We start from the raw sequence: 13,256 nt of genomic DNA, 5'->3' as shown, positions 1-13,256 counted from the left end.
TTAATCAACCTTGACCGAGGTCAGAGAGCCTACTGGGATGGGACACAGTTTCAGAAGTTCTGGGAACATTTCTGTGTGTGCAAAAGGAAGGCAGTTTCTAAGCTGGGCACCAGACCCTCCCCTATGCCCAAGGTGGCATTCCATTCACTGAAGTCAACAGTTGCCTTGCTTTTCCTTCTCTCATTTCCCAGGGTACAGATATACCAACAGATTAACAAGGACCCAAATCTGGCCATTCTATAGAGACACAGGAACAAAAGAAAATCAATAATCATGTTTAAAAAACAAAACAAAACAGGTCACAGGAGGATTTTTATTACCAGGTGGAAAAAAGCTCTGCGGGGGAGGCACAGTGAGCCAAGCATTCACTAGAAGAAAGTCATTTGGGGTGGGGAGGAGGGTGTCCGGAATTGGCTACCACTTGCTGTTAAGGTCACTACCCTTTGACAGTGGTGGCCTCTGACCTCGACAGCCCTACAATTCTGTTTTGACCGACCCCGAAACCCATGAAATTCAGATGTAGGCACTGCCCACGAGTAGAGAGAAAGCTGAGTAATACGGGAAACACTCCCTGTCGGTGCCCCCAGCTGGAAGGAGCTGGCAGTTGTTTGGAGGTACAGCACCCTATTCTGTGCTCCTCCTTTCAGGGACATGCTAATTCTGCAAGGGTAACTCAGCTAGAGGGGCAGACTCAAATGTGTTGATGTTGAATGACAATAGTCCTTTGTCCACTGCCACCTTCTTCTAGGGTTGAACCTTCCGAGTTTATAATCAAATGTTGGTGAGTCCATTAACTTGAGTGTGTTGCACTCAGGTTCAAAAGGAGGTGGAGAGAAAAAAGGGTGAGAGAAAACGTTTTCTCTGACATGTGACTCTCAAACTCAGCTGCAATGGCATTCGTATGGAGTTTGTGTATGTGCATGGGTGTGTACACAGATCATATATGACAGTCACTAATTCTAATCATGGACTTCTCGTGTGGTGCTGTAGCATCAGCACTGAACTGTGCACCACAAGGTTGGCAGTTCAAACCCACCAACTGCTCCTTGGAACCCCACACAGGATCACTATGGATGGGAACTGATTCGATGGCACTTAAAAACAACAACAATCTTAATAATGGAGTCCTGGTGTGTAGGATAAGCACTGGACTGCTGACCACAAAGTCAGTGGCGCCAACCTACCAGCGTTCCTCAGGAACCTTACACAGGGTCGCTATGAGTCAGAATCGACTCTCCAGCACTTTAACAACAACAACAACAATCCCAAAACTGTCTTGGAGCATGCCAGTGTTAGAGATATCAGAATCACTGACTTCAAGCTTTCAAGTTGTGTGATCTAATTACTTTTCTGTTATTCAAAAGCTACCATAACAACACCACCAGCACACCGTATGTGCATCAATGGGAACAGCATGCATGACCTTCTTTTCTGACTCTTCATAACATCTTGGGAGAGAGTTGGCATGTTTCATTCTGGTTCAGCTAGCATTGGAGAGGCTACTCCATGCCAAGCCTGCTGTGCCGACCACTCTGACAGCCATCTCTGTCAACCCTCACACCATCCTGCCATGTGGCATTACTGTGCTCATTACAATTGAGAAAAATCAAGGTTCAAAGAGAGCAGCTGGTTTATTCAGGAACGTCAGAGATTCCAACTAGGATCTCCTGGCTTCTAGGTTTTCTTATGTCATATACAAAAAAAAATGGTTGCCAATGGGAGTTTTAAGATATCTGACGAACGATCAGAGACTCACATAGTAAATTGGGATTCAAAACCTGGGTTTCCAGTTTCCAGTTCAGGCTCTTTCGCCACATTACAGCATGGCCACCCAAAGTGCCGGGTTTCCCCAAGAGGTGTTGTTTGGACAAGATTCCAAATTCCAGCTCTTGGACAAATAAAACTCCTAAAGGGCAGAGCCCGTTTTGTGTGCATAATTTGAGAGCCCACTGTGGATAGTCAACATTAAACAACTATGTTGTTATTTTTGTTGTTAAGTGCCATCGAGTCGATTCTGACCCATAATGACCCTGTATAGGGTTTCCAAGGAGCAACTGATGAGTTTGAACCATGAACCTTGCAGTTTAAACAACTTTGCAGTCTGATGCATTAGCCCACAGCGCCACACTAGGACTCCTAAACTACTATACTGTTGTTAAGGGCCTTCGAGTTGATTCCGACCCATAGCGACCCTGTACAGGGTTTCCAAGGAGCAGCTGGTGAGCTTGAACTGCCGACCTTGCAGTTCAAATGACTTTGCAGTCTGGCTGGTGCATTACAGCGCCACACTACATTTATTTGAAGAGGCCTGGTAGGTTAGTAGATTACTAGCTGAGCTGCTAATCGCAAGGTCAGTAGTTCGAATCTATCAGTTGCTCTACGGGAGAAATATGAGACTTACTGCTCCCATAAAGATTTATAGCCTCAGAAACCCTATGCAAGGTCGCTATGAGTCAGAACTGACTGATGGCACACAACAACAACACAACATAGGTACATTTAGTAGTTCCGGTGGCACAGTGGTTCTGCTGCTAACCAAAAGGTTGGTGGTTAGAACCTACTACTCACTGCTAACCTCAAGGTCAGCAGTTCGAAACTACCAGCCATTCTGTGGAAGAAAGATGAGGCTTTCTGCACCCATAAAGATTTGTAGCCTTGGAAACCCTGTGCAGGGTCGCTGTGAGTCGGAACTGACTCCACGGCACATCACCACCACCACCACCACCACTCACTGTAAGGGAGAGAGATGGGACAGTGTGCTTCTGTAAACACCAACCTTGCAGACCCTATGGGACATTTCTACTTTATCCTATAGGGTTGATGGCCACAGGTTTTTGGTAGAGTACATTTGACAAGAACTAGCAACATAGTCTCAATTTTAGCAATTGCAATGCTGAGACTACTACTGAGAAATCTCAGAAAGGGGTTGAAAGGCTAGAGCAACTAATCATACATTTTTAAGCATTGAAAACACCTTTGAAGTCAATCTAGTACTCCCAATAGTACTGAAGGGAGAAATTCAAGCTGCATTGAAGGTAATGGCAACAAACAAGGCTCCGGGAATTGACAGAATACAAATGGAAACCTTTCAACAAACGGATGCAGCACTAGAGAGACGCACTCACTCATCTATGCCAAGAAATTTGAACAATAATTGAACAGACCATATCTGTGTCCTTTCCAAAGAGAGATAACCCAATGGAATGCAGAAAGCAGCAAACAGTATCATTATATCACATGCAAGTAAAATTTTGCTGAAGACAATTCAAAAATGCCTGCAACAGTACATCAACAAGGAAATGGCAGAAATTCAAGCCAAATTCAGAAGAGGATGTGGAACTAGGGATATCATTGATGACCTCAGAGTGATCTTGACTGAAAAGAGAGAATACCAGAAAGATACATATTTGTGCTTGATTGACTGATGCAAAGGTTTTTGACTGTGTGGATCATGACAAATTATGGACAACATTGTGGAGAATGGGTATTCCAGAACACTTAATTGTGCTCATGAGGAACATGTACATAGACCAAGAGGCAGTTGTTAGAACAAAACAAGGGAACACCGAATGGTTTAAAGTCAGGAAAGGTGAGCGCCACTGTTGTATCCTTTCACCATACTTAATCAATCTGCATGCTGAGCAAGTAAACCAAGAAGCTGAATCACATGAAGAAGAATGTGGCATCTGGATTAGAGGAAGACTCATCTACTATGCTCTGTAGATGACACAACCTTGTTTGCTGGAAGTGAAGAGGGCTTAAAATACTTTCTGATGAAGATCAAAGACCACAGCTTTAGTATGGATTATACCTTAACATAAAGAAAATAAAAATTCTCATAACATCATTACAAATGAAAAGACTGAAGTTGTCAAAGACTTCATTTTGCATGGACCCATCATCACTACTCATAGAAGCAGCAGTCACAAAATCAAACAACATATTGCGTTAGTTAAATCTGCTGGAGAAGTCTTCTTTCAAGCATTCAAGAGCAAAGCTGTCAGCCTGAGGACTAAGATGCGCCTGATCCAAGCCACGGTATTTTCCGTTGCCTCATATGCATGTGAAAGTTGGATAAGGAAGACGTTAGAAAAGTCAATGCATATGGATTATGGTGTTGTAGAAGCATATTAAAATACCCTGGACTGTCAGAAGAACAAATAAATCTGTCTTGAAAGAAGTACAGCCCGAATGCTCCTTAGAAGCCAGAATACAAAGACTTTTCATATCTCAGACTTCAGACATATGGTCAGGAGAGTCCAATCCCTAGAATACATCATGTTTGGTAAAGCTGAGTGTGAGCAAAAAAAAGAGGAAGAGCTCCTGCAAAATGGATTGCCACTGGACCAGGCAATGTTTCCTCGTGCATAGGGTTAGTAGGAGTCAGAACCAACTCAAAGGCACTTAACAACAGTACAAGTCTAATTTTATGAGATCCAGAGATAATAATGTACACAATGATCTGAAGCTGACTTGCAACAGAAGTCCGCTGTGTCTGTTTTTATTTTAAGTATGGAAGTTCCCGGTAATGGATTGGAAAATGTAGTATGTTGTAGACTGAAGTTGGATTGGTTGGTTATAGAATTGCCATAGATTAAGAAACAGCACTCAGACTTAACTTTTCCTTATCCCACCGCCAGAAATTCATTTTTGCAAGCCCTTGGAAACTGTACAAGGTTGAAATGAGTCTCAGTCAACTCGATGGCTGTGAGTGATTGAATGCCCCTCCTGTCCACATTCCTACACATGGAATCTGAGAGAATCTCAGGAAGAAGTACAGCCAGAGTGCTCCCTAACAGCTAAGATGGCCTAGACTTCATTTCTTATACTTCAGACATATTACAAGGAGGGACCAGCCCCTGGAGAAGGGCATCATGCTTGGTAAAATCAAGGGTCAACGAAAAAGAGGAAGCCCCCCAATGAGATGCATTGGCACAGTGGCAGCAACAATGGGCTCAAGTGTAGCAGCGATTGTGAGGATGGCACAGGAATGGACAGTGTTTCATTTTATCGTGCATGAAGTCGCTGTGAGTTGATCCTGATACCTACTGAACGGCACCTAACAACAATTTTCATTACATTGCTAATGATTACTTCTGAGATTGAACATAAATCTCAGAGTACTCAGAGTATTGAAAAGTAGTTATCAAATGCCCTTCCTTCTCGTCACACACCTGATCAAACTAACCTCTAAGAATTGCAGTGGCTGGTTTTCAAGTTCAACTCAGTTGGTATCATTACTCAATAAATGTCCTGTTAGTTGTGTTTGCCTGAACTTTGGTCGTGGTAGTTCCGTCTGGGAGCCCCATACGGCTTCCCTACCATTCTCCCAGTACAGCTCACTGTGTCCAAGAACACTTCTATTACGATGTCCCCTGAAATCAAGGCTTCCCTGCCTCTGATTTGCACAATACGTAGATTCAATTTGTTCTTTCCTATCAGTAGTACAGTGGCAGCATCAATGGGCTCAAGAGTGGCAACAATAGTGAGGTTGGCCCAGGATCAGGGCGCTGTGCATAAGGTCGCTATGAGTTGGTACCGACTCGATGGCACCTAATAACAACAACAACAACATCAGTAGTAAGCGAGAAAGATGAGGCTTTCTACTCCTGTAAAGATTTACAGTCTCGGAAACTCTATGCAGGATCGCTATGAGTTGGAATCGACTCCATGGCATATACCACCAGCACCATCAGAAGAAAGGCATCTTGGTGTGGCACTATAGGGTAAGCACAAGACTGTTAACCAGAAGGTTGGCAGCTTAAACCAGCCCTGCTCCTGGAAAACTATATATTCGCTATATGTTGGAATCAACTCAATGGCACTAACAGCATTAATATAAAAGATTTCTTTATTGTCTGGTTGTTTCTTATACCACCAATGGACAGGAACAATGATTTCTACTTGTTTCTGTTTTGTACAGTGCCTGTTGTTTTTTGTTTGTACACCAGCATCATCATTGCTTCCATCACGCATAGCAAGTGTATCTAATGCTGAGTTTAGTTTCCTATGGAACACATATGGTGGTTATGGACTCCTGGAGCAGGGTTGGTTTGAACTGCCAACCTTCTGGTTAACAGTCCTGTGCTTACCCTATAGTGCCACACCAAGATTCCTTTCTTCTGATGGTGCTGGTGCTGGTAGGGCCAGCAGGGGACTGTGAACCACCAGATCGGAAGTTCAAATCCACCAGCTGCTTCTCGGAAACCCTATGTAGTATGTTGTAGACTGAAGTTGGACTGGCTGGGTTGCTATGAATCGGAACCAATCCAACAGCAATTGACAACAACAAATCTCTGTCCTCCGCTCACCTGTCAGTTTGTTGTACTGTGGTGACTTGTGCTGCGTGATGCTGGAAGCTAGGCCACAGATATTTTAAATGTCAGCAGAGTCATCCATGGTGCAGAGGTTTCAGCAGAGAACGTCCAGTCTAAGACAGACAGACTAGGAAGAAGTAGAGGCAGACCACATCTTAATGGTTAGCCACTGAAAACTTTATAAATAGCAGGAGAACATTGTTAGGTACAGTGCCCCAAGACGAGCCATTCAGGTGGAAAGGCACTCAAAATACAGTGAGGACGAGCTGCCTCCAGTAAAGTTGACCTGGATGACAGGAATGGAGCAAGTATTTGCAATAAATAAATAGTTGTTCTTGCATAATTCTGTCATGGGATCTTAATAAATTAAGATCTCAAAGTATGTGAGATCTGAATTTATTGATGTGGATAATTTAAAATGGGAAGAAAGAGCTGCAAACATCCGTCAAGAACTGGAATGAGGAATGTAAGAAGTGCGAACCTAGGAAAATTGGAAGTTGTCAAAAATAAAATGTAATGAATAATGAACTAAGTCCTAGGCAACAATGAGCTGAAATAAACAGGTATTAGCCATTTAAAATCAGACAGCCATATTGTTTACTACGTCGAGAATAAGAAATTACAGAAGACTGGTGTCACATTCGTCATCAAAATGAGGATTTCAAGCTCTATCTTGAAGTATAATGCTGCTGTTATAAGACATATCCATATGCTTACAAAGAAGAGTTAATACAACTATGATTCAAATTTACACTCCAACCACTAACGCTTTTTGTTGTTGTTGTTGTTGTTGTTAGGTGCCATCGAGTCGGTACCAACTCATAACGACCTTATGCATAGCAGAACGAAACACTGCCCCATCCTGGGGCAGCCTCACTATTGTTGCCACGCTTGAGCCCACTGATGCTGCCACTTGGCCAATCCATCTCGTTGGGGGTCTTCCTCTTTTTCTCTAACCCTCCACCTTACCAACCACTAAAGCTAGTGATGATAAATTGAATACTTATACCAACTTCTTCAGTCTGAAATTAATCAAACAAGCAATCAAGATGCATGAAAATTACTGGTGATTGGAAAGCGAACGTTGGAAACAAAGAACAGTTAGCAAATATGGCCTTGGTGACAGAAATGATGGTGGAGACCCCATGACAGAATTATGCAAGACCAACAATTTATTTATTGCAAATACTTATTTTGAACAACATAAAAGATGACTATACACATGGAGTTCACCAGATGGAATACATAAGAATCAAATTGACTATGTCAGTGTAAAGAGATGATTGTTGTTATGTGCCCGTGCAGTCAGTTCCAACTCATAGTGACCCTGTACAGGGATTCTGAGGCTGTAAATCGTTACGGGAGCAGAGCACCTCATCTTTCTCTCGCAGAACCACTGGTAGTTTTGAACTGCCGATCTTGAAATTGGCAGCCTGACTCGTAACCACTAGAGAAACTCAATATCATCAGTAAAAACATGGCCAGGATTACAAGTTTTCAAAAGGAAGCTTAGTTTCAGTGGGTGCGGGGGAAGGTAGAATCTCCACTGTGTGTTTTCCAACCTGTCTAGGTGGGGCTGGTGAAAGAAGATTGGGATAAGACTTCTGTGATTCAATAGGGAAAATTGCTATCAGGACTGATTGTGAGTATTGCAAATGTAAAGATAGACGTTTTGTAACAAAAGGAGGGGAGTGGTTGATCTTGCAGTCCAGGAGGGAGGACCCTGGGACGATCAGGGGAGAAGAGCGGAGTGTGGGACCCTATTTAGAGAAGCAGTGACGCCAGAGATGGAGGCAGAGATAATGACATTCGAGAGATGGAGTGGCTGGGGGAGAGGGGCTGCGTGCTGATGGCCGGGGGGCAGGCTTGCAGGGTATTCCCTTTGGTTGTTTGAATGATTATATATCCCTAAGTGTGTCAGTGTACATCCAAAAACAAAACAGTGGGAATGGAAGCAAATGCTGTTGAATGATGATGCACGGAGGGGATTGTAATCATTGCAATGAAATGAAATACGATAGGATGAATGTAAAGCTGATGTTCTCCCATGTAAACTATCACTCAATTCACAATGAAAACTTAAAAAAAATACCTTTATCACTATAATGCACTTTCTATTTCTATTTAGCTAAGGTTATTCACAATAGAGTTGTTTATTTTGTCAGCTGAGTTCATAACAAACAAACACAGCTTAATAGCATGCACATTAAAAAAACAAAAAACAAAACAAGAAAAAAAAAAAACAAGGCCAGGACAGACTATGGAATAGACTACCAATTGCTCCTATGTAAGTTCAGGCTGAAGCTGAAGACATTAAAACAAGTCCAAGACAGCCAAACTATGACCTTGAATACATCCCATTTGAATTTGGAGACCATCTCAAGAAGATGATTTGATGCATTAGACACTAATGACTGAACACCAGAGGAGTTAGGGGATGACACTAAGAACATCCATGAAAAAGGCAAAGATTAAAACGCCAGGATAGAAAGAAAGAAGAGACCTGAAATTTGCTCTTGAGCGTAGACAGAGGCTAAAGCAACTGGAAGATATGATGAAGTAAAAAAAACTGTACAAAAAATTTCAAAGGGCAGCTCAAGAAGACAAAGTTAAGTATTATTATAAAATGTGCAAAACCTAGACTTAGAAACGCAAAAGGGAAGAACACACTTAGCATTTCTCAAGCTGAAAGAACTGGAAAAACAAAAAACAAAAACGTTCAAGCCTCTACTTGAAATACCACATGATTCTACAGGCAAAATATTGAATGATGCAGAAAGCATCAAAAGAAGATAGAAGGAATACACAGAATCACTGAACCAAGAGAACTGATTGATATTCAGTGATTTCAAGAGGGTAGCATATGATCAAGAACCAATAGCATTGAAGGAAGAAATCCAAGCTGAATTGAAGGCATTGGTGAAAATTAAGGTTCCAGAAATTGACAGAATAGAAATTGAAATGTTTCCACAAATTGATGCAGCGCTGAAGGTCCTCGTTGATCTGTGCCAAGGAAGACAATTACCTGGCCAACTGATTGGAAGAGATTCATATTTGTGCCCATTCAGTTGAGAGGTAACCCAATGGAATACACAAATCATCAGACAGTATCATTAATATCACGTGCAAGTAAAATTTTGCTGATGATAATTGAAAATCAGTTGCAGCAGTACATTGACAGGGAGCTGCCAGAAATTCAAGCCAGACTCAGGAGAGGACATGAGACTAGGGATATCATTGCTGACATCACACGGATCTTGGCTAAAAGCAGAGAATGCCAGAAAGATGTTTACTTGTGATTTATTGACTATGCAAAGGCATTCGGCTGTGTGGATCAGAACAAACTATGGATAACACTGGGAAGAATGGGAATTCCAGAACAATTCATTGTGCGCATGAGGAATCAGTATGTAGACCAAGAGGCAAGTCATTCAAACAGAAAAGGGATACTGAATGGTTTAAAATCTAGAAAGGTGTGCTCCAGGATTGTAGCCTTTGAACAGATTTATTCAGTCTGTATTGTTGTTGTTAAGTGTTGTTGAGTCAGTTCTGACTCATCGAGATCTTGAATGGGGTATCTGAGGAGTGGCTTGTGTGTTTGAACTACTGACCTTGCAGTTCAAAATGACTTTGAGGTTTAGTAATTACTAAGTAAATAATCCAGAAGCTAGATTATATGAAGAAGAACTCAGCATCAGGATGGGAGGAAGATTCATTAACAACTTTCAATATGCAGATGATACAACCTTGCTTGCTGAAAGTGAAGAGGACCTAAAATACTTACTGATGAAGATGAAAGACTACAGCCTTCAGTATGGGTTGCACCTCAATGTAAAGAAAACAAAAACCCTCACCACTGGGCCAACAGGTAAGAAATACCAGGATAGATGGAGAAACCACAGCTCACCTGTCAGTTTGTTGTAGTAAGGTGGCTTGTGTGTTGCTATAAGGCTGGAAGTTATGCCGTGTATATTTTAAATATCAGGAAGGTCATGCCTAGCAGACAGGTTTCAGCAGAGCTTCCAGGCTAAGAAAGACTGGGAAGAAGAAGACATGAAATACTTCTGAATGTTTAGCTACTGAAAACCTTATTAATAACAGTAGAACATCGTTAGATATAGTGCCGGAAGAGGAGCTTGTCAGGTTAGAAGGTACTCAAAAAGCACTGGGAAAGAGCTGCCCCTTCAAAATAGAGTTGACTATGATAACATGAATGCAGTAAAGCTTTTTGGGAACTTCATTTGCTGATGAGACCAAAAAACAAAATGAGGAGAAACTGCAAACATGCACTAGTAATTAGAATGTGGAATGTACGAAGTATGATTCTAAGAAAATTGGAAGTTGTCGAAAATGAAATGGAACATATAAAGATTGATAACCTAGGCATTTGTTGTTGTTGTTGTTGTTGTTAAGTACCGTGGAGTCAGTTCTGACTCACAGTGACCCTGCACAGGGTTTCCGAGGCTATAAATCTTTACAGGAGCAGAATGCCTCATCTTTCTCCCGCGGAACCGCTGGTAGTTTCGAACTACCGACCTTGAGGTTAGCAGCCGGATTCGTAACCGCTACGCTAGTGAGCACAATGAACTGGTATTGGTCATTTTGAATCAGGCAGTCATATGGTTTACTATGTTGGGGACAACAAATTGAAGAGGAAGGGAGTAATGTTCGCTGTCAAAAAGAGCACGTCAAGATCTATCTTGTGATAATATCCAGCATTTACAAGGAAAACCAGTTAGTACCACTATTGTTCAAATGTATCCTCCAACCACTAAAGCCAGTGATGATGAAATTGAAGAATTCTACCACCTCCTTCAGTCTGAAGTTGATCAAGCATTCAGTCAAGATGCAGTGATAATTACTGATGATTGAAATGCAATGGTTTTTAACAAAGAAAAAGGATCAGTAGTTGGGAAATATAGATTTGGTGACAGAAATGATACCGGAGATCAGAATTTTGCAAGAACAATTACTTATTCACTGCTGTTGTTGTTAAGTACCGTGGAGTCAGTTCTGACTCATAGTGACCCTGCACAGGGTTTCCAAGGCTGCAAAACTTTACGGGAGCAGAATGCCTCATCTTTCTCCCGCGGAACCGCTGGTAGTTTCGAATTGTCGACCTTGAGGTTAGCAGCCCGATTCATAACCACTACGCTACCAGAGCTCCTTACTGTAAACACCCTTTTTAAAAAAACATAAAAGGTGATTATACACATGGGCCTCACTAGATGGAGTAAACAGGAATCAAATTGACTACATCTATGGGAAAGGACAGAGTCCTGGGGTGTGGCACTGTGGGTTAATGTGCCAGACTGTAAAGCCATTTGAACTGCAAGATTGGCGGTCCTTGTAAACTCTATACACGGTCGCTATGGGTCAGAACCGACTCGTCAATGGCACTTAACAACATGGGAAAGGAAGATGGGGAAGTCCATTATTACCAGCCATAAACAAGGCCAGGGGCAGACTATTGAACAAATCATCGATCGCTCATATACAAGTTCAGGATGAAGCTGAAGAACATTAAAACAAGTTCACAAGAGTCAAAATATGACCTTGAATATATCCCACCTGAATTTAGTGACCATCTTAAGAACAAAATTTGGTAACACTGGGAAAGAGGGGAATTCCAAAACACTTCATTGTGCTTATGAGGACACTAAAGATTAATAACTGAAAACCAGAGGATTTCAAAACATCTTACAGGAAGACAGCAAAAGTCATTAAAAAGACAGGAAAGTAAGATCAAATGAATGTCAGAAGAACTTTGAAATTTGCTTTCCAGTGTAGATATGCTAAAGCGAATGGAAGAAATGAGGAGGTAAAAGAGCTGAACAGATCATTTCGAAGGGCAGTTCGAGAAGACAGAATCAAGTATTGAAATGTACAAAGACCTGGAGTTGGAAAGCCAAAAGGGATGAACATGCTCAGCAAAACCGAAAGAACTGAAGAAAAAAATTCAAGCTTCAACTTGCAATTTTGAAGGACTCCATGGGAAAAATATTGAATGACAGGAATAATCCAAAGAAGGAAGGTCTACACAAAGCCACTGTACCAAAAAGAATGGCTGATGTTCAAACATCTCAAGATATAGCATATGATCAAGAGCTGATGGTATTAAAGGAAGAAGTCCCAAGTTGCACTGAAGGCATTGGTGAAAAACAAGGCACCCAAAATGGATGAAATATAAATTGAAATCTTTCACCCAAATTGATGTAACACTGAAGGCACTCACTCATCTATGTCATGAAATTTAGAACATGGCTACCTGTCCAAATGGTTGGAAGACAGGCATATTTTCGCCCATTCCGAAGAGTGGTCACCCAACGGAATGTGGATACCACCAGTCAAAATCATTAATTAATATCACATGCAAGTAAAATTGTGCTGAAGAGAATTAAAAAATGGCGGCAATGGTATGTCTACAGAGACCTGCGAGAAATTTAAGCTTGATTCAGAGGAGGATGTGAAACTAGGTATACTGTTGCTGACCTCAGATGGATCTTGCCTGAAAGCAGAGAACACCAGACAAATGTTTACTTATACTTTATTGACTATGCAAAGGCTTTCTACTGTGTGGATCATGACAAGCTATGGAAAACATTGGGAAGAATAGGTATTTCAGAAAACTTAATGTTCTCATGAGGAACCTGTACATAGGCAGAATCAGTCATTCGAACAGAACAAGGGAATACTGAATGATCTTAAATCAAGAAAAGTGTGTGCGAGGGTTGTATTCTTTCACCATACTTATTAATCTGTACAGTGAGTAAAAAATCTGAAAAGATGGATTATAAGAAGAAGAATGTGGCATCAGGATTGGAGGAAGACTCATTTACAACTTGCAAAATACAGATGGTAATTAGCTTGTTCTCTAAAAGTGAAGAGGACGTAAAACACTTACTGATGAAGATGGAAGAATATAGTCTTTGGTATGGG

The sequence above is a fragment of the Chrysochloris asiatica genome, unplaced genomic scaffold (genome assembly GCF_000296735.1).
Source record: "Chrysochloris asiatica unplaced genomic scaffold, ChrAsi1.0 scaffold00076, whole genome shotgun sequence".
NCBI classification, from domain to species: Eukaryota; Metazoa; Chordata; class Mammalia; order Afrosoricida; family Chrysochloridae; genus Chrysochloris; species Chrysochloris asiatica.
The sequence above is the reverse complement of the archived record's forward strand: the minus strand, read 5'-3'. Positions refer to the sequence as shown.